Source organism: Notolepis coatsorum, assembly GCF_963971535.1.
Source record: "Notolepis coatsorum genome assembly, chromosome: 14".
Taxonomy (NCBI): domain Eukaryota; kingdom Metazoa; phylum Chordata; class Actinopteri; order Aulopiformes; family Paralepididae; genus Notolepis; species Notolepis coatsorum.
The window spans coordinates 91,722,600-91,746,445 of NC_140178.1; positions in this window are offsets into that span (position 1 = coordinate 91,722,600).

A 23,846-nucleotide genomic window follows, 5' to 3' on the forward strand; every position below is an offset into this window, starting at 1 on the left:
AACATTTTCCCAAAAAATAACAACAGGAGGGCATTCCCAGTACATATGCATAAAGTACCTGTGGTGCCATTTGGACACAAGGTACATAAAGAGTCAGGTCTGACTGAGACCCATTGAATTCAATCGTCTAGGGGTTAAATAAGTCCTGTGAATAAAATTTAGATGAATCTGTTGGTGATCTGGGTTGTGTGAGGATAACCGAACATTTTCCCAGACTGCATCCCAATCAAAATCTACATCCAATTCCGGTACATCCTTTCTCCAAATCGTATCCAGGGGGAGGTCTTTATACGAGGACATGAGTAAATGGCGATAAAAGTCAGAAACGAAGCCTCTCGATGTGTCTTTGTCATAAAATAATTTGTGAAAGCGGTGATGCACTAGTGGAGCGTCCCATGGCACGCCATGAGCCTTCAGAGCTGCTCTTATTTGTAAAGAAAAGAAAAAGGAGGTTCCGGGGAGATCATATCCGTTGGATATATCCTGGAAAGTGCGGAGACCAGAGTTATCAAAAATATCCCCCAACCAGTACCAGTTCCTGTAATTCGGTATCGGTACTCAATGGTACCTTTTTCTGTACTTAAACTCTTAAGCATCGGACGGCGGGCCACCACACATGTGCATGTCGCAAGACATTGCTCTCGTCTGTCGGCTCCGGGCTGAGTTTTCGCAGATCAACCAAAACATTGTTGGAAAGTTGAATTTGCCGCCTTTCAATCGTCACCACACCTATTGCGTGATTCCATTCTCGAGTTACAAGACAAAAATCCAGCAAGCGTCATTTGAAAAGCTGCTCGGACGAGTGACCACGTCCAGTTGTGAACGGTCCCGGCACTGACCAGTCACCGCTGATGGCGAAAATGATTGATGATGAAAGCGATCCCAGACAGGCGCTGACAGTGGGGGAAGGTGACACAAGAAGACGAAGAAGTCCATTGTTTTGACGAGAGCATCGAAATTAATGGCAGCGGGTGTGCCATTTTGGATAATCATGCAGAATCTTTACTGGTACACACATTACAAAAACCTTTGTAAAACATTCATTTTCCATGGGATTTTTATAAACTTTGGACCTGTACTACATAAGACTTAAGGCTATGGAACCGTGGTGTTTTTCAGCTCCTACCTATCAGCTGGAACTTAAAAACAGGCATCTGGCAACCAGTAAAAAAAATCTGAGTACACATAACTTTTACTTACATTCACATTTACATTTAGCTGACGCTTTTATTCAAAGCGACTTACAAGTGCTGTATGACAAGTCATCAGGAAGGGTATAACTCTATCAGCTGAGTAACAATGTTCATCAAAGTGTTGCGTGTTACAGCGTAGGTTAGTTTATTAGGACAAGTGCATGACAGTAAGGTTAGTTAGGGTTAGATCTTTTTTATTTATTTTTTATTTCAGATAATTGTTGACGAAGTGCGTCTTTAGTCGACAGTGAAAGATTGGACGGGTTTCGGCTGTTCTAACTGGGGTGGGTAGGTAATTCCACCATTGTGGGGCAAGGACTGAGAATAGGCAACTTCTCTTTGATGACCCTCCCAGAGCCTGGATAGGAGTAGGTCTGAGGCGGCCAGAAGATGCAGAGTGTAGGGGTCTTGAGGGTGTGTAGTTAGAGACCATTGACTGGAGGTAGGCGGGAGCGGTTCCCTTTGCTGCACGGTATGCTAGGTCGAGGGCCTTGAAGCGGATTCGTGCAGCAATGGGGAGCCAGTGCAGGTCCCTAAGTGGGCCGACTTCGGTAGGTTTGAGATCAGGCAGGCCGCTGCGTTCTGAATGAGTTGAAGAGGCTTGGTGGCAGTGGCCAGGAGGCCAGCAAGAAGTGCGTTGCAGTAGTCGAGGCGGGAGATGACTGTTGATTGGACGAGGAGTTGGGTGGCTTCTTTTGTCAGGAAGGGGCGGATCCTTCTGACGTTGCTCAGGAGGAATCTGCAGGTTCGGGTTGTCGCTGCGATGTGAGGAGAGAAGTTCAACTGGTCGTCGAGGACAACACCAAGATTCTTGGTGGTCGGGGACGCGGTCACAGCTGCATTCTCGACTGTGATGGAAAGGTCGGTCAGGGGGGAGGATTTGGTCGGCAGGTGGAGCAATTATGTTTTGCTTAGGTTCAGTTTGAGGTGGTTGGTCGTCATCCAGGCGGAGATGTCGGAGAGACAGGCCGAGATCTGCTCAGAGACGTGGATATCTGAGGGAGGGAAGGAGAGGAAGAGTTGAGTATCATCGGCATAACAATGATACGAGAAGCCATGAGACGTGATAATGTTGCCCAGTGATTTAGTGTAGAGGGAGAAGAGAAGGGGTCCTAGGACCGAGCCCTGGGGAACACTTGTCCGCAGGGGGCGGGTGGCCGACAGGGTCCCTCTCCATGGCACTTGGTAGGAGCGGTCATTGAGGTATGATGTCAGCCAGTCTGCGAGGGCCGTGAGGAGGATCTGATGGTTGACTGTGTCGAAGGCTGCAGATAGATCTAGGAGAATCAGGACAGAGGAGAGGCCTCTGTGACCGCAATGAGGGCCGTTTCTGTGGAGTGGCCAGTCCGGAAGCCAGACTGATTAGGGTCTAGGAGGTCATTCTGTAAGAGATAAGCAGTAAGTTGGTTGGATACAGCACGTTCAAGTGTTTTAGAAAGGAAGGAGAGAAGAGAGACAGGACGATAGTTGCCTATAACGGTGGGGTTCAGTTTTTTTTTATGAGCGGCGTGACTCTGGCTTGTTTTAGGGAGGTGGGGACCACTCCCGAGTTGAGTGAGGAGTTGATGGTTGCAGTTAGGAATGGGAGGATGTCTGTTGCTATGGTCTGGAGGAGTGGGGAGGATAGCTGGTCCAGCTGGCATGTAGTCGGACAGTTCAACATTACCAGTGTCAGGGTCTCGGCTTCTGTAATGGGAGAGAAATATGACAGAGTGAAGGATGAGGTTCTTGATTCAGTACTTGGAATGGGTGGGGGTTGGGAGAAGAAGCTGCGGATGTTCTCCACTTTTTCCTCAAAGAAGATCGCAAAGTCTTCGGCAGAGAAAGATGAGGGAGGAGGGGGTGGGGGGGGGAGTGAGGAGGGAGGACATGGTAGCATGCAGTTTGCGAAGATTCTTGGCAGAGGCCTCGATCCTATGGTGAAAGAAAGAAGCTTTGGCATTAGTAATGGTTTTGGAGAATGTTAACAAGAGGTTGTGATATGTCAGCAGTCAGGCGTGATTTTCTATACTTCCTCTCAGCCGCTCTCAGGACCTGTCTTTGTTCTCTCACTGCATCTGTCAGCCAGGTTTCTCAACGAGGGGACAGAGCTTGTCGAAGGAGGTTGCAAGGGCTGAGAGGAGGGTGGAGGTTGCCATCTCTGTGGGGAGAGCAGAGAAGGTGTCGCTCAAAGGTAGAGCGGATAGTATGTCAGAGGAGAAGGTGGAGGGGGATAGGGAGGGCAGGTTGCCTCTAAGTGAGACGGTTTGAGTTGGGGTGAAGACCTTTCCGTTAAGGATGAGAGTTAGTAAGAAGGATATGAAGGAATGGTCAGATACATGTAGGGGAGTTACCATGGTGTTAATGATGCTGGCGTTATGGGAACATATGAGATCCAAGGAGTTGCCTGCTTTGTGGGTGGGAGGCATGGCAGTGGGAGTCAGGTCAAACGATTGTAGGAGGGAGACCACTGGGACCGACTGAGATGAGTCAGGCAGGTTGAAGTCGCCCAATAGAAGGAAAGGGGTACCATCTTCCGGTAAGGAGCTTAGAAGCATGTCCAGCTCATCTGTGAAGTGATCGAGCAGACCTGGAGGGCGATAGAGTGTAACAATGGTGAGATTGAAAGGATTAGAGACAGATACTGCATGATATTCGAGAGAGGAGAGTGACAGTTCTGGGAGTGGTGTTAAGTTTGTAGCCCATGAAGGAGATGTCATGAGGCCAGTGCCTCCACCCCATCTGGAAGGTCGAGGTGTGTGAGCGAAGTTATAATTTGTAGATAATACTGCAGGTGTTGATGAGTTATTGGGGGTTATCCAGGTCTCAGTTAGAGCCAGGAGCTGCAGATTTTGACTATGGGCGTAGGCAGTAATGAAGTCAGCTTTCTTGACTGCTGATTGACAATTCCATAAGCCTCCCCGTACTGTGACAGGTGTATTAGTGGCTGTAGGAGGGTAGGAGAGATTAGCCGGGTTGCTAGTAAACTGCCGTGGGTGGGTTGAATCTGTTCTGGAGGAGCAGATTGTGGATATAGGTATGAGACACATTGTGGTGTCAAGAGTGGCAGGGAGGAAGTTGAAGAGGGTAGGGAGGAAGCGAGGTAGTAGAGGAATAGCAGAGTGGAGTGAAAGATAGGACTATGGTGTACTTAGCACTAGGTGGATCGGTGGATCCCTTGGTGTAGAACTCCAGGAAAACTCCTCTTTGTCCCTCTTCGTTTTCGCGACGCTTCGCTGATGCTAAGCCAGCAAGCTTTTAAATCACTATCACTAATTACTGATGAGTGACACCTGCAGCAAAAGGCGCATGCACAATGGCCACGCCTCCAGTTTCTGTCAGGTGGGTGAAACCACTTCACAATTAACAATTTCCACAACACAATTCTTAGTCACACACTTCAGTTTGTTCAAACCTCTATTACTCTATTTCATTAGCACTCAAAGTGATTTTTTATTGTGTAAGAAACTTCAGAATGTTACTGTACCTTTCAAAAGAGACCAGACTCATGCATGTGCTATAAGTATAAAGTATAATAAATAGCTAATTACTTTAGGTATGCAATCGTCAACCCCCCCCCCCCCCCAAAAAAGCCCCATTTTTGCCCGATGCTTAAGAGGTTAACTCTCTCTGTAATAATACAAAATATTATTTCAACATTTTCAACAACCAGCCAATGGCATGGAAAAAACTATACAAGCCATACACCATCAAATATGCATACACCTGCTGTTAATCCTAAAGCTATCAAGGTCCAGCCAAAGCAGATCTCCTCTCATGACATAGAACAAGTCCAACAAATAAAATTAGCCCTCCTAAATGTCAGATCACTGAACAATAAAACATTTTTAGTAAAGTATCTGATTAAAGAAAATAACTTGGTGTTAGGGATTGTGTTGGCAGAGGACCCAAACGCAAACAGAGACGATGAGAGGTAGATATAGATTGTCGAAAGTATAATGCTTTACTGAGCAAAAACAAGGAGAGCACAGCAACGGCTGGCAGAGAGCAAAATACAAAATAAACAAGAAACAAAAACCACAGCAGTGCTGGTAGGGAAAATGTACAAACTAATCTACAAACAAACACTGACAAAAACTACTGTAAACACGAAAAACAAAGATGGTAAAACAAACTGAAAACTAGACTTACTGACAAGGAACAAATGACTGAGCAAGAGTACACACGTGGACATCAAACAAGGAACCGAAACACACAATGAACCGAAACACACGATGAACCGAAACAATTAACCCACAACAAGGGTAGGGAACACACACCAGATATAGGGGGAACAATTAACACTAGAGAGACAGCAGGGCAATTAGCTAAACGAGACGCACGTGGGGTGAGACAACCAGGAAGGAAACACACAAGAAATACTGAACACTAGACAGAGTAACATAACAACCATACAACCACACAAGGAACTAATAAACAAGGAACATAACATTTAACAGGGGAACAAGAGACAAAGTAGTAGGGGAAGGGCACAGAGAGACATGTAGACATTAAAGATACACCAGTGCACCAGGAGGGTATGCATGAGGGAGATAAGGGGAAGTTCAGGTGAATGTCCAGCAGGGGGAGGTACAGAGTGAGGAGCATTGTTCATGAGTGGAGGATGTCCATGGGAGAGTAGGTGAAAAGGTGGGGGCTCTTGAGGAGTACAGACAGGGGGGAAAGGTCCTGGGACAAGTGGACCCTTACAGTACTCCCCCCTCCAAGGATGGCTTCCAGACGGCAAAAATGACCGTCTGGGAACGGGCAAGATAAGGGGTCGGGATCCAGGGAAGGCGAACACTGGGAGAGTCCTGGGGAATAGTCAGGATGGACAAGGCCGGGACGAGGACCCCCAGGGCAGGGGGGCGGCAACAGAAACCCAGGAGGGGTATAGGAGAAGGGGGGCTGAGGGAAGGGGCCGGAGAGGGGTCTGGAGAAGGGAGCACGGGGCACGAGATCAGGAGAACTGGAGACGGAGACAGAGGCCCGGAGAGGGGGGTTAGAGACGGGAACGGAGGCTCGGTGAGGGGGGCTCGAAACGGGGACAGAGGGCCGATGAGGGGGTCGAGGGGGACTGGAAGCAGGGACAGAGGGCAGATGAGGGTGTTGAGGGGAACTGGAAACAGGGACAGAGGCCTGATGAGGGGGTCTGGAGCAAAGGGGCGAGGGTGACAGGCCCGGAGCAGGTCCCCGGACGGGGGACCCTCCAGGCGCAGGACTCGGGACCGGACCAGAAGAGCCGGAGCAGAGGTGCGAAGGCGACGACCTCGGAGCAGGACCCCAGACGGGGGACCACTCCAGGTGCAGACCTCAGGACCGGGCGCAGAACCCCGGATGGGGGTTTCTGCAGATGAAGACCACGGCGTAGACCACGGCGAAGACCATGGCGAAGACCACGGCGAAGACCACGGCGAAGACCACGGCGAAGACCACGGCGAAGACCAGGACACAGGCCACGGCGTAGGGCTGGACCAGACGAGGAGCCGGGACCAGACGAGGAGCCGGGACCAGACGAGGAGCCGGGACCAGTCAAGGAGCCGGGACCAGTCGAGGAGCCGGGGCCAGACGAGGAGCCGGGACCAGACGAGGAGCCGGGACCAGATGAGGAGCCGGGACCAGACGAGGAGCCGGGACCAGACGAGGAGCCGGGACTAGACGAGGAAGCAGGGCCGGGTGTAGAAGCCGGACCGCGTGTATCGCTTCCGCAACGGAATTCGGTTTCCGGGTTCCTCTGATTGGCCGCGACCCCCACGTGACCCGCCCCCCCTATCCACCGCTCTGGCGCTGCCGCGGCAGAGCTTGCTTCCTCATTGTTTACATCAAGGTCCCCCATTTTCAATTCATATAGAACGACTACGCCGTAACAAATCATTAAAAAAATATACCGTTAACTGGAATATGTTGTGCCTTTACACATATGTTGGATTATGTAATTGGTTTGTCATGACAAACAAATAAAAAAATCGCGATTTACCCGCTGGCACAACACTCAGTGACTGCATGTAGTCAGAGCCAGAGCTCAGCGATCACTGTGTGTTGTAGCCAGCGGGTAAATCGCGTTACATAATTACATAATCCAACATATGTGTAAAGGCACAACATATTCCAGTTAACGGTATATTTTTTTAATGATTTGTTACGGCGTAGTCGTTCTATATGAATTGAAAATGGGGGACCCTGATGTAAACAAGACAAACGTCTTTCTCTGGTCTGCATCCCCTTAACAATTGTGTGTATTGAGCCGTACTGTATTGTACCCATTCTGCAATCTGTTAATTAAAATTTTCAATCAATCAATCAATCAATCAATCAATCAATCAATCAATCAATCAATCAATCAATCAATCAATAGGGATTACAAGTTTTTAACTCCTGGGCCCAGGCCATCAGGATGCTCAATGAACAATGATCAATAACAAACCATCAATACACCCACAGCACACACATCCACACGCACACACTCACTTTAAATAAACAACACACTGTAACACCCACTTTACCACTTTAGACACTAACACACTTTACACTTTATATTTATATTATTGTAAGGAAATTGCACATCAATCTCATTCCTTATTGCACCTCATTGCACCTCACCACCACAAGGTGGCACCACAAGCTAAGCTATACCTCACCATTTCTACACTGTACTGTACCTGCACTGTATATACTGTACATACTGTATATATGTATACTGCAAATTTTTGTTGTTTACACTTGTTTACGTACTTGACTTTCTTGACTTTCTATTTTATACTTATATTATTCTTATTTTATACTATCTTGTTATTATCTAGCACACTCTCAGGAGCAAAACAGAAAGAAGCATTTCATGCAAAGTATTCTGTATTTCTGTATGACAACTAATAAAGAAACTTGAAACTTGAACTTGATAATGATAGAGACCTGCCCACCAGACTATAGTTTTCATCAAATACCCAGAAAAAACAGAAGAGGAGGGGTAGCAGCAATTTTCTCCTCAAAACTCTTGTTTAAAATCACAGAACTAGGTGAATTCATGTCAATGGAATATCTAGCCATTGAACTCAAAACTGAATCAACCATAATTGTCACAATATATCGCCCACCTACACTCACCATTATTTATACAAGACTTCTCTGAACTGATCTCACTATGTGTTACCAGATACGATAAGGTGATCCTAAACGGAGACCTGAATATTCATGTTAATAAAATAAAAAAGCAGACTCCAAAGCTATAGGGCATGCAAATCTACTGGATAGCTTTGATCTAACACAGCATATAACAAATGCAACTCACCGACATGGTAATACATTAGACTTAGTGATAACAACTGGGCTAAACATCAATAATATCTCAATAACTGAGATACCTCTCTCTGACCATCACTGTATATTCTTTGATGCCCAAATAACCCTTACTAAAACTAAAAAATAAGTCATAGTTCAAAAGAGGCTCCTTAATGACAAAGCTGAATCAAAGTTCACTGATCAATAGGGGTCGGCAACCAGTGTTGCGTTCCTAATATCAACACTGATTGCACGCACGCTAAGGGCGCCACGTGCATGCGCGCTCACGCGCATAAATGTTCCCTCGCTTAAGCACAGACTTAAGACTATGCCTAATTGCCTCTATGAATGTAACACATTTCATTCACAAGTTCTGTGTGAATGTATCTGAGAACGTATTTAACACACCTGACGACCAGCGCTATTGATATGCAAAGTAGCCCAGGTGGGTACTTAGGCGAGTTGACGAGTGCAGCACATTCCTGTGTGCACGTGCGTGCCGTGCACATCCGTGCGTGTGCGTGCACGCGCTTCTGCTCACAAAACTTTGGCTGCACTGCATGCAACCCCGTCCCATGAAGAACGCATCACTGTCGGCAACCTGCGGCTCCGGAGACGCATGCGGCTCTTTAGCCAATCAGCTGCGGCTCCCTGGCAAAAAAATATAAATATATATAATTTATATATATATTTTTTTGTTCTCTTATTTTGGAGATTGATGTCATACTGTGACACTGAAATGAAAAAATATTTCATCAACTACAATATTTAGTCAACTAAAATATTTCATCAACTAAAATATACAGTACGTCACACCCCGCACCTCTCCCTGCCGTCTGCAAGTGGCTAATCTTGAGTTTCCGACCCCCCAGTAAGCTAACCATGGACAAATCCAAAAAAAGGAAAGTCTGAGGAAAATAGAGGGTTTAATTCAGCGTGGACAGATTAATTTGCTTTCACGACTAACAATGCAGGCTTACCTGTATGCCTGATATGTGGTGCGAAATTTGCGAACAACGAAACATTTTCTTTTTATTTTATAGATTTTCCACAAATAAGGGAAGGACTCAAATAGAGCTGCATAGTTCAGGGTTTTATTTCAAAGTAGATCTACAGATGCCAGTGTTTTTTCTCCTTTTCTGTGTTTTATTTCAAAGTAGGTCTACACATGGTAGTCTTTTTTCAAAGTGGACTACTTTTTATTTTATAAATGTTCCACAAATAAGGGAAGGACTCAAATATACCTGAATAGTTCAGGGTTTTATTTCAAAGTCGGTCTACAGACACCAGTGTTTCGTCTCCTCTTCTGTGTTTTATTTAAAAATAGGTCTACACAGCCAGTATTTTTTCCTCCTCTTCATAAGAGTTTGAGGTTTTCCTTTGTTATAACAGGTAAAAACAGCAATAAAAAGTCAAAAATTTACTTTTTGTTGCTTTATAATTCCATTAATGCAACAAACTGTGTGCTATAAGTATAAAGTATAATAAATCGCAAATTACTTTGGGTATGCAATTGTCAGGTGTTTTATGCTAAATGTGGGGTATGCTTGGGGATATATAAAACGGTATACACTGTGTTATCTTCATTTTAAGGGTAAATAGGTTGTGCGGCTCCCTGAGCATTTTATTTTGTGGGAGGGGGGAAAAGTGGCTCTTTTGATAGTAAAGGTTGCTGACCCCTAATATGAACCACACAGTCATGACAGCTCTCTAAATGAAATGGTAGACAATCGCAATGATGCACTATCATCTGTATTAAATTCTGTCGCCCCACTAAAAACTAAAAAGAAGTTGACAACCAGAGCCTCCCCCTGGTTGAACTATAATGGTGTCAAAGAAGAAAAAAAGGAAATGTCGTTCAGCAGAGAAAAAATGGAGGAAAACAAAAAACACTATCTCCTGTGATATCTACAAAGATGCTCTAACTGCCTATAACAGAACCATCCGACTAGCAAGGACAGATTCTTTTTCCAATATTATCACAGAAAATGCCAGAAATTCCAGAGTCCTCTTCTCCACTATCGATCAGTTGCTAAACACTGTCTCTGTCCCCCCACCCTCCTCCTCAACAGCTAAATGTGAGGAATTTGTTCTGTTTTTTTAGAACAAAATAACTTCAATCAGAGCTATCATTACTAGCGGAGGTGGAGCTGAAACCGATCTCATGCAATGTAACTGTAACAGAACATTTTACTTTCCAATGTTCTGTTTTCTCTTGCCCGTTACTTCACAGGTATGGTATGGTATGGTATGGTATGGTATGGTATGGGAGTGATCCTACGCACTAGACACAGCAAGGATGGATGTCCAGTCATAATTCCAGTTTAGGTTGATTTATTGCGTTGAAGTTGCAGTGGTAATGATGAACATTCCATTTATAATGCCAGTGTGGGTTCTGTGGTGATTCCCTGTTCTTCTGTATTTCTGTCTGTTGAGCTGCTGAACTGCTGGTAAGAATGGTGTGCTCCTCACTACCTGTGCCCAGCCTAATTACTGCACCTGTGACCCCCTAAATACATGACCAGTGCTGTCTAATCTAAAAACCACCACCAGGTGTCCAATAATAATATTACAAATAATAATAAATAATATGCCACCATCATAATGGCTCCTACAAGCCGGCCCCTAATTGTCTCAAGTGTAATGACACAATTACTACTACAACTATTATTCAAGGAGCCATATTTAAAATGTACAATTTAAAAAAAAAAAAAAATTTCTTTACAACTTCATTGCCAATTTCAAAAGAAAATACATAACGGGAAAAAATGTGTAGGCATTCAATCTTCTTTCAGTCTCTTGGAGCAGACATATCTTTGTTATTGGTCTCTCCAAGATGTTGCTTTTGGTCTTCAGTCGAACTGTGCATACAAAACCTTTTGCATCAGAAATGGTATCCAATATTCTCCCCAGTAACCAGGAGCCTCATGGTGCAGTGGGATCAACCACCACAACAATGTCACCAGGGGCAAAACTTCTTTCTACTGTTGACCATCGTTGACGATCTTGGATTAGAGGCAAGTATTCTTTTGTCCATCGTTTCCAAAAGAGATCTGCCATGTATTGTACTTGTTTCCATCTACATTTGATGTACAGATCCTCTTTTACAAATAAAATCCAGGTGGCAATACTGGCTGTGTTTTCAACAAAAGAAGATGGTTTGGGGTCAGCGCTTCTAGGTCCAATTGGTCATCAGAAGACTTGGTAATGGGTCGATCATTTAGAATAGCTTCTACTTCACACATTAAAGTTTGCAATCCTTCATCATCAAGCACTTGTTGATGAAGAACAGAACGTAGTACATTTCGTACCATGTGGATAAGTCGCTCCCAAACACCACCGTGATGGGATCCTGCTGGGGGGTTAAAGCTCCACTTTATCCCTTGCTGAAGCATAGCGTTCTGGATTGTATCCTGATTCAAGCTATTCAGTGCTTCCCTCAATTCTCTTTCTGCTCCTATAAAGTTTGTGCCATTGTCTGATCTCAAAGACAAAACTTGACCACGTCGACAGATGAATCTTCGTAATGCATGGATGCAGGAGTCTCTATCAAGTGTATGTGCAATTTCGAGATGTACTGCTCCGCTTGCCATGCAGGTGAAGATTACACCATACCTTTTAACAAGACTTCGTCCTCTCTCTCCATTTTTTGCTCTCCAATTCTACCCCGCTGTCGTTTGCACACAATACAGTCAGCTGCATAATTTTTCAGATGCCAGTGAGAGTGGCTACGGAACTGTCTCTTACCTAATACTGGAGAACAGCAACGGGGAAGTGCACGTTGCATTCACAATAGGAAAGTCCAGAGTGGCACCAAATGACAATTCCAAGAATGGAGCTGGCAGCGGCTGTCCTCGCTGTCAGAGTTGACACGATGCTGCGAAAGGACTTGCAGCTATCACTGGACAAATCCATTTTCTTTATTTGAACAGGGACAGCACACATTAATGAACATAAAGTAAATATACCTTCCTCTATACCTGTAACTGTTCATAATGATATTGTGGAAGAGAAGGTTTCCGGGCGTCGTGTTGACTTATGATGATGACAATGACAAACAATAGCCTGAAGTCGTAACAGTCCTTGTAGGCCAGAAATAACGTTTCATATATGATCGTTCACACGTGTAGTTCCACATTTGCTTGCTTGTTTTCCTGTCAATCATTATACCCCTGATGTGTCCTATAAAACCTTTGATAGCCCTAAACTCAACATTTGAAGGAGATTAGCACCGTTGCGTTTATGATGCTAATTGTGGCAATATTGTTTCATATCATAACAATTCTGCGGAAACCGATAAAACACACACACACACACACACACACACACACACACACACACACACACACACCTACACACACACACACACACACACACACACACACACACACACACACACACACACACACACACACACACACACACACACACACACACACACACACACACACACACACACACACACACACACACACACACAACACACACACACACACACACACAAATAACTCATGCTGAGACAGCACGTGGTGTTGTTGTTTTCCCCTGGCTGGGTGGTGCAATGATTGCATTGGGGCATGTCAGCAGGGTGTATTATTACATACCCCTTGTTGCTGTGAAACACTGTGTGTTCTTCAAAAAGATAAAACAACAATAAAACAAAAATAAAATGTTGTTGTTGAAACTTATTTCCTTTTGTTGTGTCTGTTATGGAAGAAGGTTCCTGTGAACGTACAGAAACAATCAATGGCATAAACCACAATATAGCATTCATATCAGAGCATAGCTAATCCATCCATTGCTTGATAAACATTAACCAGGAATGACCATGGTGTCATGGAATTGACTGTGGTGATGTGTATATATAATATAAAGCTAAAAGAAGAAAACCTTCAAGAGGAGGGACCGCACACTCCTCAGGACTGATTTAGCTTTTTATTTGTTTGGTGCACAACGCGTTTAGCTTCCGCTTCCTCAGGTGCTGTACAGCAGGTGTCAGTGATAATCATTATACTGTACAGAATGATCCACCCCCACATAGTAACATATCAAGCTCATTGGCTCCTCAATTATTACATTTCATCATTTTGCAAGATGTAATGCATAGAAACTGTTACGTTCTGGACACCGACCTCGGTCGGTGACCACCCACATTCCTGGCATATGTCACTGGGCTTGTCACCTGTCATTTCCCTGTCAATTAGTGCTGTCACTTAGGGGTGGTTCCTGATTGGCTGTCACGGGGGTGTGTGTGGAATGTTGGTATTTGGTCTCTATTTAACATACCTCTCTTCTGCTTGTCCATTGTCAGGTCTTCACTAATTGCGTTCGGGGATAACGCGGACGGTTCTACTGTGGACCTCCAATAAGCTCCCATTTACCTTATCTTACACTTGTGCTTTTAGCACTTGTTCTCTCTTAGAATTTACTCTGTGTTCTTACTATTAAAGTCGAACCTGTTCAAGAGTAAACACTCTCTGTCTCTGTGATTGCCTTCAACCATTGGAATTCACCTACCTGCATTCTGACAGAAGACCTGACCATCAGAATTCCATGGAGGCCATCATGGAGATGCTCCGGACGCAGGGAGCAGCCCAGACACGGATGGAGGAACATCAGCAGCTGGTCAGCGCCGAGTTAATCCGACTCAATGGGGTCGTCGGATCATCCCAAGCGGTGGCGCAGTCGGCGTTGGCCACAGCTCGACAAGCCCAAGAAGGAGTGGCTGGTGTGCAGTCGGCGGCGGGGGAAGCAGCGCTCCACGCAGAGGAAAGTCGGGGGGGGTTCGGGGTCCAGGAGCGGTCCCGCGAACCACATCTGCAGGCGCCCGCTCGCTATGACGGATCACCGGATGGTTGTCGGGAATTCATCACCCAGTGTCTACTCGTTTTCCGGCTGCAACCACGATCATTTCCATCGGAGACAGCGCAGGTAGCGTATATTATCACACTGCTCACCGGCGAAGCTCTCTCCTGGGCTACGGCGGAATTAGAGGCAGGGGCGATAATCTGCGACAGTCTGGACGCCTTTACCCGGGAATTGAGAAGAGTATTCGATACTTCCCGGGTACTCTCGATCTTCGAGGCTGGTGGTCGTCTTCTCGACTGCCGGCAGGGCCTCCGCACTGTCGCAGCTTATGCTATCAAATTTCGGATCTTGGCTCGGGAGACAGCTTGGGCGGAGAACGTCTGCGTGGTTCTGTTCGTCAGGGGACTCTCAGCGCGGATGCGAGATGCTCTCTCCGCGCGTGAGATCCCCGAGCAGCTGGAAGTGCTGATCAACACCACCATCAAGATGGATAATCGGCACCGGGAGAGGGAGAAGGAGCATGTCAACAACACCCAGCCCCAGGTATGTTTTCCTTCTTCTCCTGGTGTTGATAATTCCATGCATTACACGAGTGGGCCACTGGGTGATGAATCCATGCAGCTTGGAGCGCTGTCGCTCTCGGACGACGAGAGGCAGCGCTTCATCAAAGAGCGACGCTGCTTCCGGTGCGGCCGCACCGGTCACCGCTTCGGCAGCTGTCGGGTCCAGGCTGTATCGGCTCGGCGCCAATCGGGGATGGAAGGTGCGCCGTCGGGCCTCGAGAGGGCGCCAGCAGGTGGGCTCATTCCTGCCAAAACCACGGATTCTCGCACATTTTTTGAGGTGGCGATCAACTGTGGGGGTGACATTAGGGGAACTAAGGCTCTCATTGACTCAGGGGCGGCGGGCAATTTTATTCACGTGGGATTGGTGAAGGAGTGGGGAACCCCGGTGGAGGACTTAGGGGTTCCCTTACCAGTCTATGCCCTGGACGGTCGGCCCCTGGGCAGTGGGAGCGTCACCCAGCGCACAGTTCCCTTACACATCCGGGTGGAGGGTGGGGAGTGGGAATGGGTTACTTTTTTTGTCATCTTTTCCCCCTATTCTGTCATGGTGTTGGGTCATCCCTGGTTGTCGTCATGTGTTCGTGTCATTAATTGGAGCACGGGCGAACTCTCAACGGCGGCCGACGTCAAGTCGATCGTCAGCGGGAGTTTGCCCAAACCCTTGTCTCCCCCCCCCCTCTTCTCTTTTGTCTCCTCCCTCTTTCTCCAGGATGGTGGGGAGCGTGGCAGATTCTGATCTACCCTCTAATCCCGATTTAATAGGGGTGCCTGAGATCTATTGGGACCTGGCGGACGTTTTTAGCAAGACGCGTGCTAAAGCACTTCCGCCTCATAGATCATACAACTGTCCCATCAATCTTCTACCCGGTACCTCCCCGCCTCGCGGGCGAATGTTCTCTCTCTCACGCCCCGAAACCTTGGCCATGAACACCTACATAGAGGAGGCATTGCTTGCGGGGCACATACGCCCTTCCACTTCCCCTGCCGGCGCTGGCTTCTTTTTTGTTGATAAAAAGGATGGGGATCAGCGCCCATGCATTGATTATAGGGGATTGAATGACGTTTCCATCAAGAACCGATATCCTTTACCCCTCATGGACACGGCCTTTGAGTGCTTACAGGGGGCACAGGTCTTTTCTAAACTTGACTTACGTAATGCATACAACCTGGTCAGGATTAGAGAGGGAGACGAGTGGAAGACTGCATTTAACACACCCAATGGGCACTATGAGTATTTGGTCATGCCCTTTGGTTTGGCTAATGCTCCGGCAGTCTTCCAAGCCCTGGTTAACGACGTGCTGCGAGACTTGATTGGGGTGTCGGTGTTTGTCTACTTAGATGATATCCTGATTTTTTCTCGCGATATGGTGCAACACCAAATGCACGTTCGGGAGGTGCTAGACCGTCTCCTCAAGCATCAACTATTCGTTAAGGCTGAGAAGTGTGTGTTTCACACGGACACCGTGTCCTTCCTGGGCTTTGTGTTGACGAAGGGCGATCTGCGCATGGATCCAGCCAAGGTGAGTGCAGTTTTGGACTGGCCACGGCCTTCGTCGCTCAAGGGGTTACAACGGTTTTTGGGCTTTGCAAATTTTTACAGGCGCTTTATTCGCAATTTTAGCGCCTTAGCCAATCCCTTAACAGCTCTCACTAAGGCCTCTCTCCCTGGCTTTGAATGGTCGCCTAGGGCTGAGTCGGCCTTCTGCGATCTTAAACGTCGTTTTACATCCGCTCCTGTATTGATCCGCCATGACGCGGAGGTTCCGTTCATTGTGGAGGTGGATGCCTCTGACGTCGCGGTGGGGGGGGTGCTCTCTCAGAGATGCTTAAAGGATGGGAAAGTGCACCCGTGTGCTTTTTTTTCTCGCCGTCTGTCACCAGCCGAGCGTAATTACGACGTGGGTAATCGGGAGTTATTGGCGATCAAATTGGCACTGGAGGAGTGGAGACATTGGTTGGAGGGGGCGGCACATCCTTTCATTATTTGGACTGACCATAAGAACTTGGCTTACATCCAAGGGGCTAAACGCCTTAACGCTCGCCAGGCCAGGTGGACGTTGTTCTTCACACGATTTCGATATACCATCTCCTATAGACCCGGCTCCAAGAATATCAAACCTGACGCGTTGTCGCGCCAGTTTGATCTTCCTGGGCGGGAGGAGCAGCCCCATCCCATTATTCCACCGGCCTTGATTTTGGCACCCGTGTCTTGGGGCATAGAGAAGGTGGTAAGGTCGGCGCTAACGCGGGAGCCCGATCCTGGTGGGGGTCCTCCGGGACGGTCGTATGTTCCCAAGGTGGCGCGCTCACGCTTGCTACAGTGGGCACATGCGTCATCCCTCACCAGCCACCCAGGGGCAACCAGGACCCTGGAATTTATCCGTAGGAGGTTCTGGTGGCCGACAGTGGAGGGGGATACGCGTTCCTTTGTGGCGGCCTGTCCGGTGTGCGCACGTAGTAAGACCTCTCGACGGGCACCGGCGGGTCTCCTCCGACCACTTCCTATTCCTAAACGACCCTGGTCACACATATCTCTGGACTTTATTTCTGGTCTTCCCCTTTCGGACGGGTTCACCACCATTTTGGTGGTGGTGGATCGGTTCTCTAAGGCGGCTCACTTTGTCCCTCTCCCCAAGCTTCCTTCGGCCCGGGAGACTGCTGATTTAATTATACAGCATGTCTTTCGGGTCCACGGGCTGCCAGTAGATATCGTGTCGGACCGGGGTCCTCAGTTCGCCTCCAGGTTCTGGAAGGTGTTTGCCGCCGGCCTCGGCGCCTCTGTCAGTCTGTCGTCTGGGTTCCATCCACAGTCGAACGGGCAGACGGAGAGGGTCAACCAGGATTTGGAGGGGGTCTTGAGGTGTTACGTTGCCGGTAGTCCGGCAACGTGGAGTAGGAAGTTGGCTTGGGCTGAGTACGCGCATAATACCCTTCTCTCCTCTTCTACCGGTATGTCTCCCTTTCAGTGCCAGTATGGTTTTCAACCTCCTCTGTTTCCCGAGCAGGAGCAGGAGGCGGAGGTGCCCTCGGCCCAGGCACATGTGGCTCGCTGTCGCAGGACGTGGAAACAGGTTCGGAAGGCGCTACAGAAGGTTTCGGTTAGTACCCAACGGCAGGCTAACCGTAAGCGTCGTCCGGCTCCAGTTTACCGTCCAGGGCAGCGGGTTTGGCTTTCCACCCGGGATCTCCCTCTCCGGGTGGAATCCAAGAAGCTGGCTCCTCGCTTTATAGGACCATTTAAAGTGATTCATCGGGTTAATCCAGTGGCTTACAAGTTACGACTTCCGAGCTCTATGAGGGTTCATCCGACGTTTCATGTGTCCCTGTTGAAGCCATTCCTCTCATCGCCCTTGGCCCCGCCACTGCCTGTGGTTCCTCCGCCCCGGTTTATTGGCGGTCAACCCATTTACACGGTGCGGAGGATACTGGGTTGTAGGCGGAGGGGTAGGGGGTTTCAGTTCTTGGTGGATTGGGAGGGGTACGGGATAGAAGAGCGTTCTTGGGTGCCTCAAAGGGATATTTTAGATCCCAGCCTGATCGTTGATTTCCGGCGGCTGAATCCCGAGGCTCCTAGGTGAACGTCTGGTGCCGTTCGTCGGGGGAGGGTACTGTTACGTTCTGGACACCGACCTCGGTCGGTGACCACCCACATTCCTGGCATATGTCACTGGGCTTGTCACCTGTCATTTCCCTGTCAATTAGTGCTGTCACTTAGGGGTGGTTCCTGATTGGCTGTCACGGGGGTGTGTGTGGAATGTTGGTATTTGGTCTCTATTTAACATACCTCTCTTCTGCTTGTCCATTGTCAGGTCTTCACTAATTGCGTTCGGGGATAACGTGGACGGTTCTACTGTGGACCTCCAATAAGCTCCCATTTACCTTATCTTACACTTGTGCTTTTAGCACTTGTTCTCTCTTAGAATTTACTCTGTGTTCTTACTATTAAAGTCGAACCTGTTCAAGAGTAAACACTCTCTGTCTCTGTGATTGCCTTCAACCATTGGAATTCACCTACCTGCATTCTGACAAGAAACCACATATATAAATATAATGCATAGAAACCACATATATACATATAGACTCATTTTGAAAAAAATATAATAACACAGTATTTCTTAAATGGGGGTCACATTTGAGTATGTTCCAGTGTTTATAAATAATGTTTTTTAACAACTTGAGATGTTAAAAACATTATTTATAAACACTGAAACATACTCAAATGTGACCCCCATTTAAAAGATATTACATCATTACCACCAAGATTCTGTTTTAAAAGAGGAAAAAACATAAGGGACTCTGTTGTCAGTTCTATGTATAAATCTTCCGTTGTAAGTCATTCCAACTGGCTAAGAACAGAGCTGTGTGGTAATCACCCATGTGGTCGATGCACCCATTGTTCAAACACCATGAACACAAAGCTTTTCTACCATCAACAGTCTGGACAGGAATATAAAATAAGGGATTTTATTAATTGTAACACTACACATGTCATTTACATGCTGAAATGCCCCTGTGGTAAGGTTTATGTTGGGCAAACAAAAATAAATTTGAAGGTGCGAATAGCAGAACATAAGGCAGCTATCAGGAATAACAATATGGATTATGCCATTGCATAATAATGGAATATGCCATTTAAAATTATTTGTAATTTCTAATGACTTGGGTATTTGTCACTTTCTATACATTTTTCATACTGTGTTATTATATTTTTTTCAAAATGAGTCTATATGTATATATGTGGTTTCTATGCATTACATCTTGCAAAATGATGAAATGAAATGTAATAATTGAGGAGCCAATGAGCTTGATATGTTACTATATGGGGGTGGAGCATTCTGTACATAATGATTATCACTGACACCTGCTGTACAGCACCTGAGGAAGCGGAAGCTAAACGTGTTGTGCACCAAACAAATAAAAAGCTAAATCAGTCCTGAGGAGTGTGCGGTCCCTTCTCTTGAAGGTTTTCTTCTTTTAGCTTTATAGTTTATACATATCTCTTGCGCTGACCTGCACCTCCAGTCGGGGTCCAACTAGATGTGTGTAACGGATATGTACCGCGATAGTGTGACTACGGTACATAGAAGTAAAACTCACTCCCCTGAGGCATCCAGACTGAGCGCTTAGAGAGGATATCCTTTCTTGGCACAGCGGGGTCTGTGTTGCTGGCCCCGGTGCGGACACCCGGGGTTCGACTCCCACTCAAGGCATGGTCAAAGTGTTTGGCAGGTACAGCGTTGTACCGGCTACATGTGCACAAGTCTTATTTAGTTTATATATATATATATATATATATATATATATATATATATATATATATATATATATATATATATATATATATATATATATATATATATATATATATATATATATATATATATATATATATATATATATATATATATATATGTGTAGGTATGTAATATATATATCCTCAGCATGTATACATAGTAGTTTTCTTTAGTATGTGTTGTGTGATGTGTTGCCGTTTTGATTTGTCTGATGTGTTTGCGGTGAAATGCTCCCTCTACACCCATGACTGCGTAGCCGCACACAGCTCCAACATGGTGATTACGTTTGCAGACGACGCAACAGTGCTTGTGCCTGATGTCCAATAACAATGAGACGGCCTACAGGAGAGAGATCACTGACCCGGAAAAACGGAGGCAGAAGAACAACCTCTTTCTCAACGTGGATAAGACAGAGGACCTGGTCATAGGCTACAGGAGAGGAGGAGGGAAGCTAGACCCCATTAACATCAACGGGTCAGTGGTGGAGAGAGTCAACGCCGGGTCGTGCACAGGACTTCCACCTTAGGAAATTTGGCATGGTACTGTCACGGGTCCAACTGGTCCTGTACATATATATTTGCGGTCGCTGTCTATGGGACAACCAGAACCCAGTTGTCCTGTGATCATTTGGTTTAAGTAGGTACACGTTAGCTTATCAGACTGGGTAATGATAATGGGCTCACCTGTAGCTCCGGTAACAAGTGGGTCCAGCGGGTCTGGCGGGCTCCTCGGCCCGTCTCTCTGTTTCCTTGTTGCCTCTTTGAGTGATACATTTTTATATTATTATATTATAATTATATTTTATATTTTTATATTGTCAAATAAAGTCATTCATTCATTCATTCATTTATTGTAAAGACAATGACGAACTAACATAGTTTAATACATTACCGATGCATCACTGGGGGAGAACATTAACCTCCGTCTTCGTTCAAACATGGCGCAATTTTCCATCGCAGACCACACTCTCTCTTGTTCAAGAGTCACGTGAGCTCCCTGCTCAGCCGCCAGAGTCTCTTTTCAACCCTCCCGTCAACAAGACTTACCAAGACTGACAGCCAATCATATACCTATCATGTTACTAGAACCAAAAGTGACCGTAACAGTACCTAAGATCCTAATGGAGCCCACACGGTACCGGTGCTGAGAGGAGGTGGTAAGGAGTAATAACAGGGTATCGCTAATGCAATGACCGTGGCAACAACAGAGTAATTCTAACACATTTGCAGGCGTTATCTGGCTATTGGAGCATGTTATTTGGTAGCTATTCGGTTGTCAGAATTACACGGCTGTTACAGCAACACTTCCCAGAATGTACTATATGGCTACAGGTACCTACACAGCAGTGGAGGCTGCTGACCAAATTTTTAGGTGAAGCACAAATTATTATATTATATTATATATTAAATTATATTTTTAAAACATCCCCCACTGTGTGTCAGTGGTCAGTGGACACAGATGAAAACATATTAACATTAGGTGACAGCGCACCTGACCAGATGAAATCATATTAGGCGACAGCGCACCTGACCAGATGAAATCATATTAGGTGACAGCCCACCTGACCAGATCAAAACATATTAAGTGACAGCGCACCTGATCAGATCAAAACATTTTAGGTGACAGCGCACCTGATCAGATCAAAACATTTTAGGTGACAGCGCACCTGACCAGATCAAAACATATTAGGTGAAGGTGACAAGGAAGCCACAGACTCATACCCCCCCGACACTCAACTAACCGCCTCGGACAGTCCTTCATACCAGTGGCCATCAGGCTCCACAACAGTGGGCAGCAACTGCTGCCAGACATCGACCTAGAACTAATAGGAACCCAAGTAGGACAATAACACTACCTTATGCATACTGCACCTTATGTGGATACTGTGATACTGTGAATAATGAATAATGTATATTTCAGTTAGTTAGATAGTAAATTATAACACTACCTTATGCATACTGCACCTTATGTGACACTGTGAAAATATATTTCAGTTAGTTAGATAGTAAATTATATTGACCTATTTGTTTACACTGCTTGTGTTGTTTTCACTACCTGTACCCCCCCCCCCCTTCCCCCATGCTGCTATGATGCCTGAATTTCCCCAAGAGGATCAATAAAGGAATATCTTATCTTAAAAGGAAAGATGAAATTCCCTACCTGGGTTCCATCCTATAGAGGCAAATCATTCCTGTGACAAAATGGGATCCAATGTAATAAAACTAAGTCAACCAACAAACTAGATTCCTGTACCGGATCTCCTCTCTGGTAAACAAGAATACCTTGAAGACTCTAACAGGAGCACTCATTCAAGGGTACTACGACTATGCTTGCACCTCATGGTACCAAAGCACCTCAAAGGCACTAAAAACAAGATTACAAACATCACAAAACAAACTGGTCAGACTACTGCTTGACCTTACTCCTAAAACCCACCTCACCCCTGCCCACTTTGACAACCTAGGATGGCTTAGAGAGTAGACGACAGAGTACAGCAACTTGCAATGGGCCTGGTCTACAAGATACACTACACCACTAAGATACCCATGTGCATGTCGGAATACTTCCCAAAGGTCAGTGAATACCACGACCACAACACCAGAGGGAGTTCCACAAATCATGTTCAACCCAGATAAAATAATTTAAAAAGTAAAAAAAAAAAAAAAAAAAAAAAAATTTTTATAAAAAAAAATAGTCATAACTTAGAAATGAGATTGCATAGGTGTTGTGAAGGGCCAGATTAAACCGAATATATATATTTATTTATATATATATATTTAATTGTATTTGTATATTCTCTAATATTCCCTGATATCCCTTGTATATTCCTTGTACAATATGCATTGAATATCCATTCTAGCCTACTGAACATCCCATAATAGTCTCCATTCTACTATTGGTCGAGACCTTGGTGCCAGGCTGCCATACCCCTCAGACCCAGTTCAAACGTACCGCTCGACATGTACGAACAAGTCCTAGTTCCGCGTAGGAATTTGGCTACCGCACCACTAATGGGACTATTTGTTCATAGTGCGTATATATACTGCGCTACTAAAGTAGGACTTCCTTTTCAGTCCAGTTTCTTACCCTCCAATAGAGTCACAGACGTAAAGCCTCCCTGCGACGCCACGTGTGGGAGTAAGGCCAAGTTCGGCCTACCATCGGTATTGAGACATCGTGTATATTAATATTTGAATAGTCATATTTGGCACTATATCGTCGAGTTGGACGTAGTCTATTAAGCTAATAATAGTCTGTTAATATATAGTGCTTCGTGCGGTGAGAATACTACCGTAGTCAGTACCCCATCGTTTCGGGCAGAGAACTGGCTGCTTACCCAGGGTGGTTGACCCTATGTGAAGCTGCACCCGAGGAGCCCCAGAGCCGACGAGCGAGTGGACCTGTATACCGGATTATTCTACCGACGACAGCCCGCCTTCCCAGGCACGGATTATGCTTTGGATACTTTGATTATTCTATGGATAAAGACCCCCGACACTGCCGTGTGTTGGAAACCCCCCCCCTGGAGAGGACGCAAGGTGAGGAGACGCTCTGCAAGACGAGGTCTCTTCACGTCTCTCCCCCGTGGACCGGAGAGAGCCGGCCCACAAAGAGTCCACCTGCTTTCATCTGTGGTCCAAGGATCGCCGGCGCATTGAACAGCACTACAGTGGGTTCACCTGGGATACCCTTGGCCAGACGAGGCAGCCGGATTCTACCCCCCCCCCCCT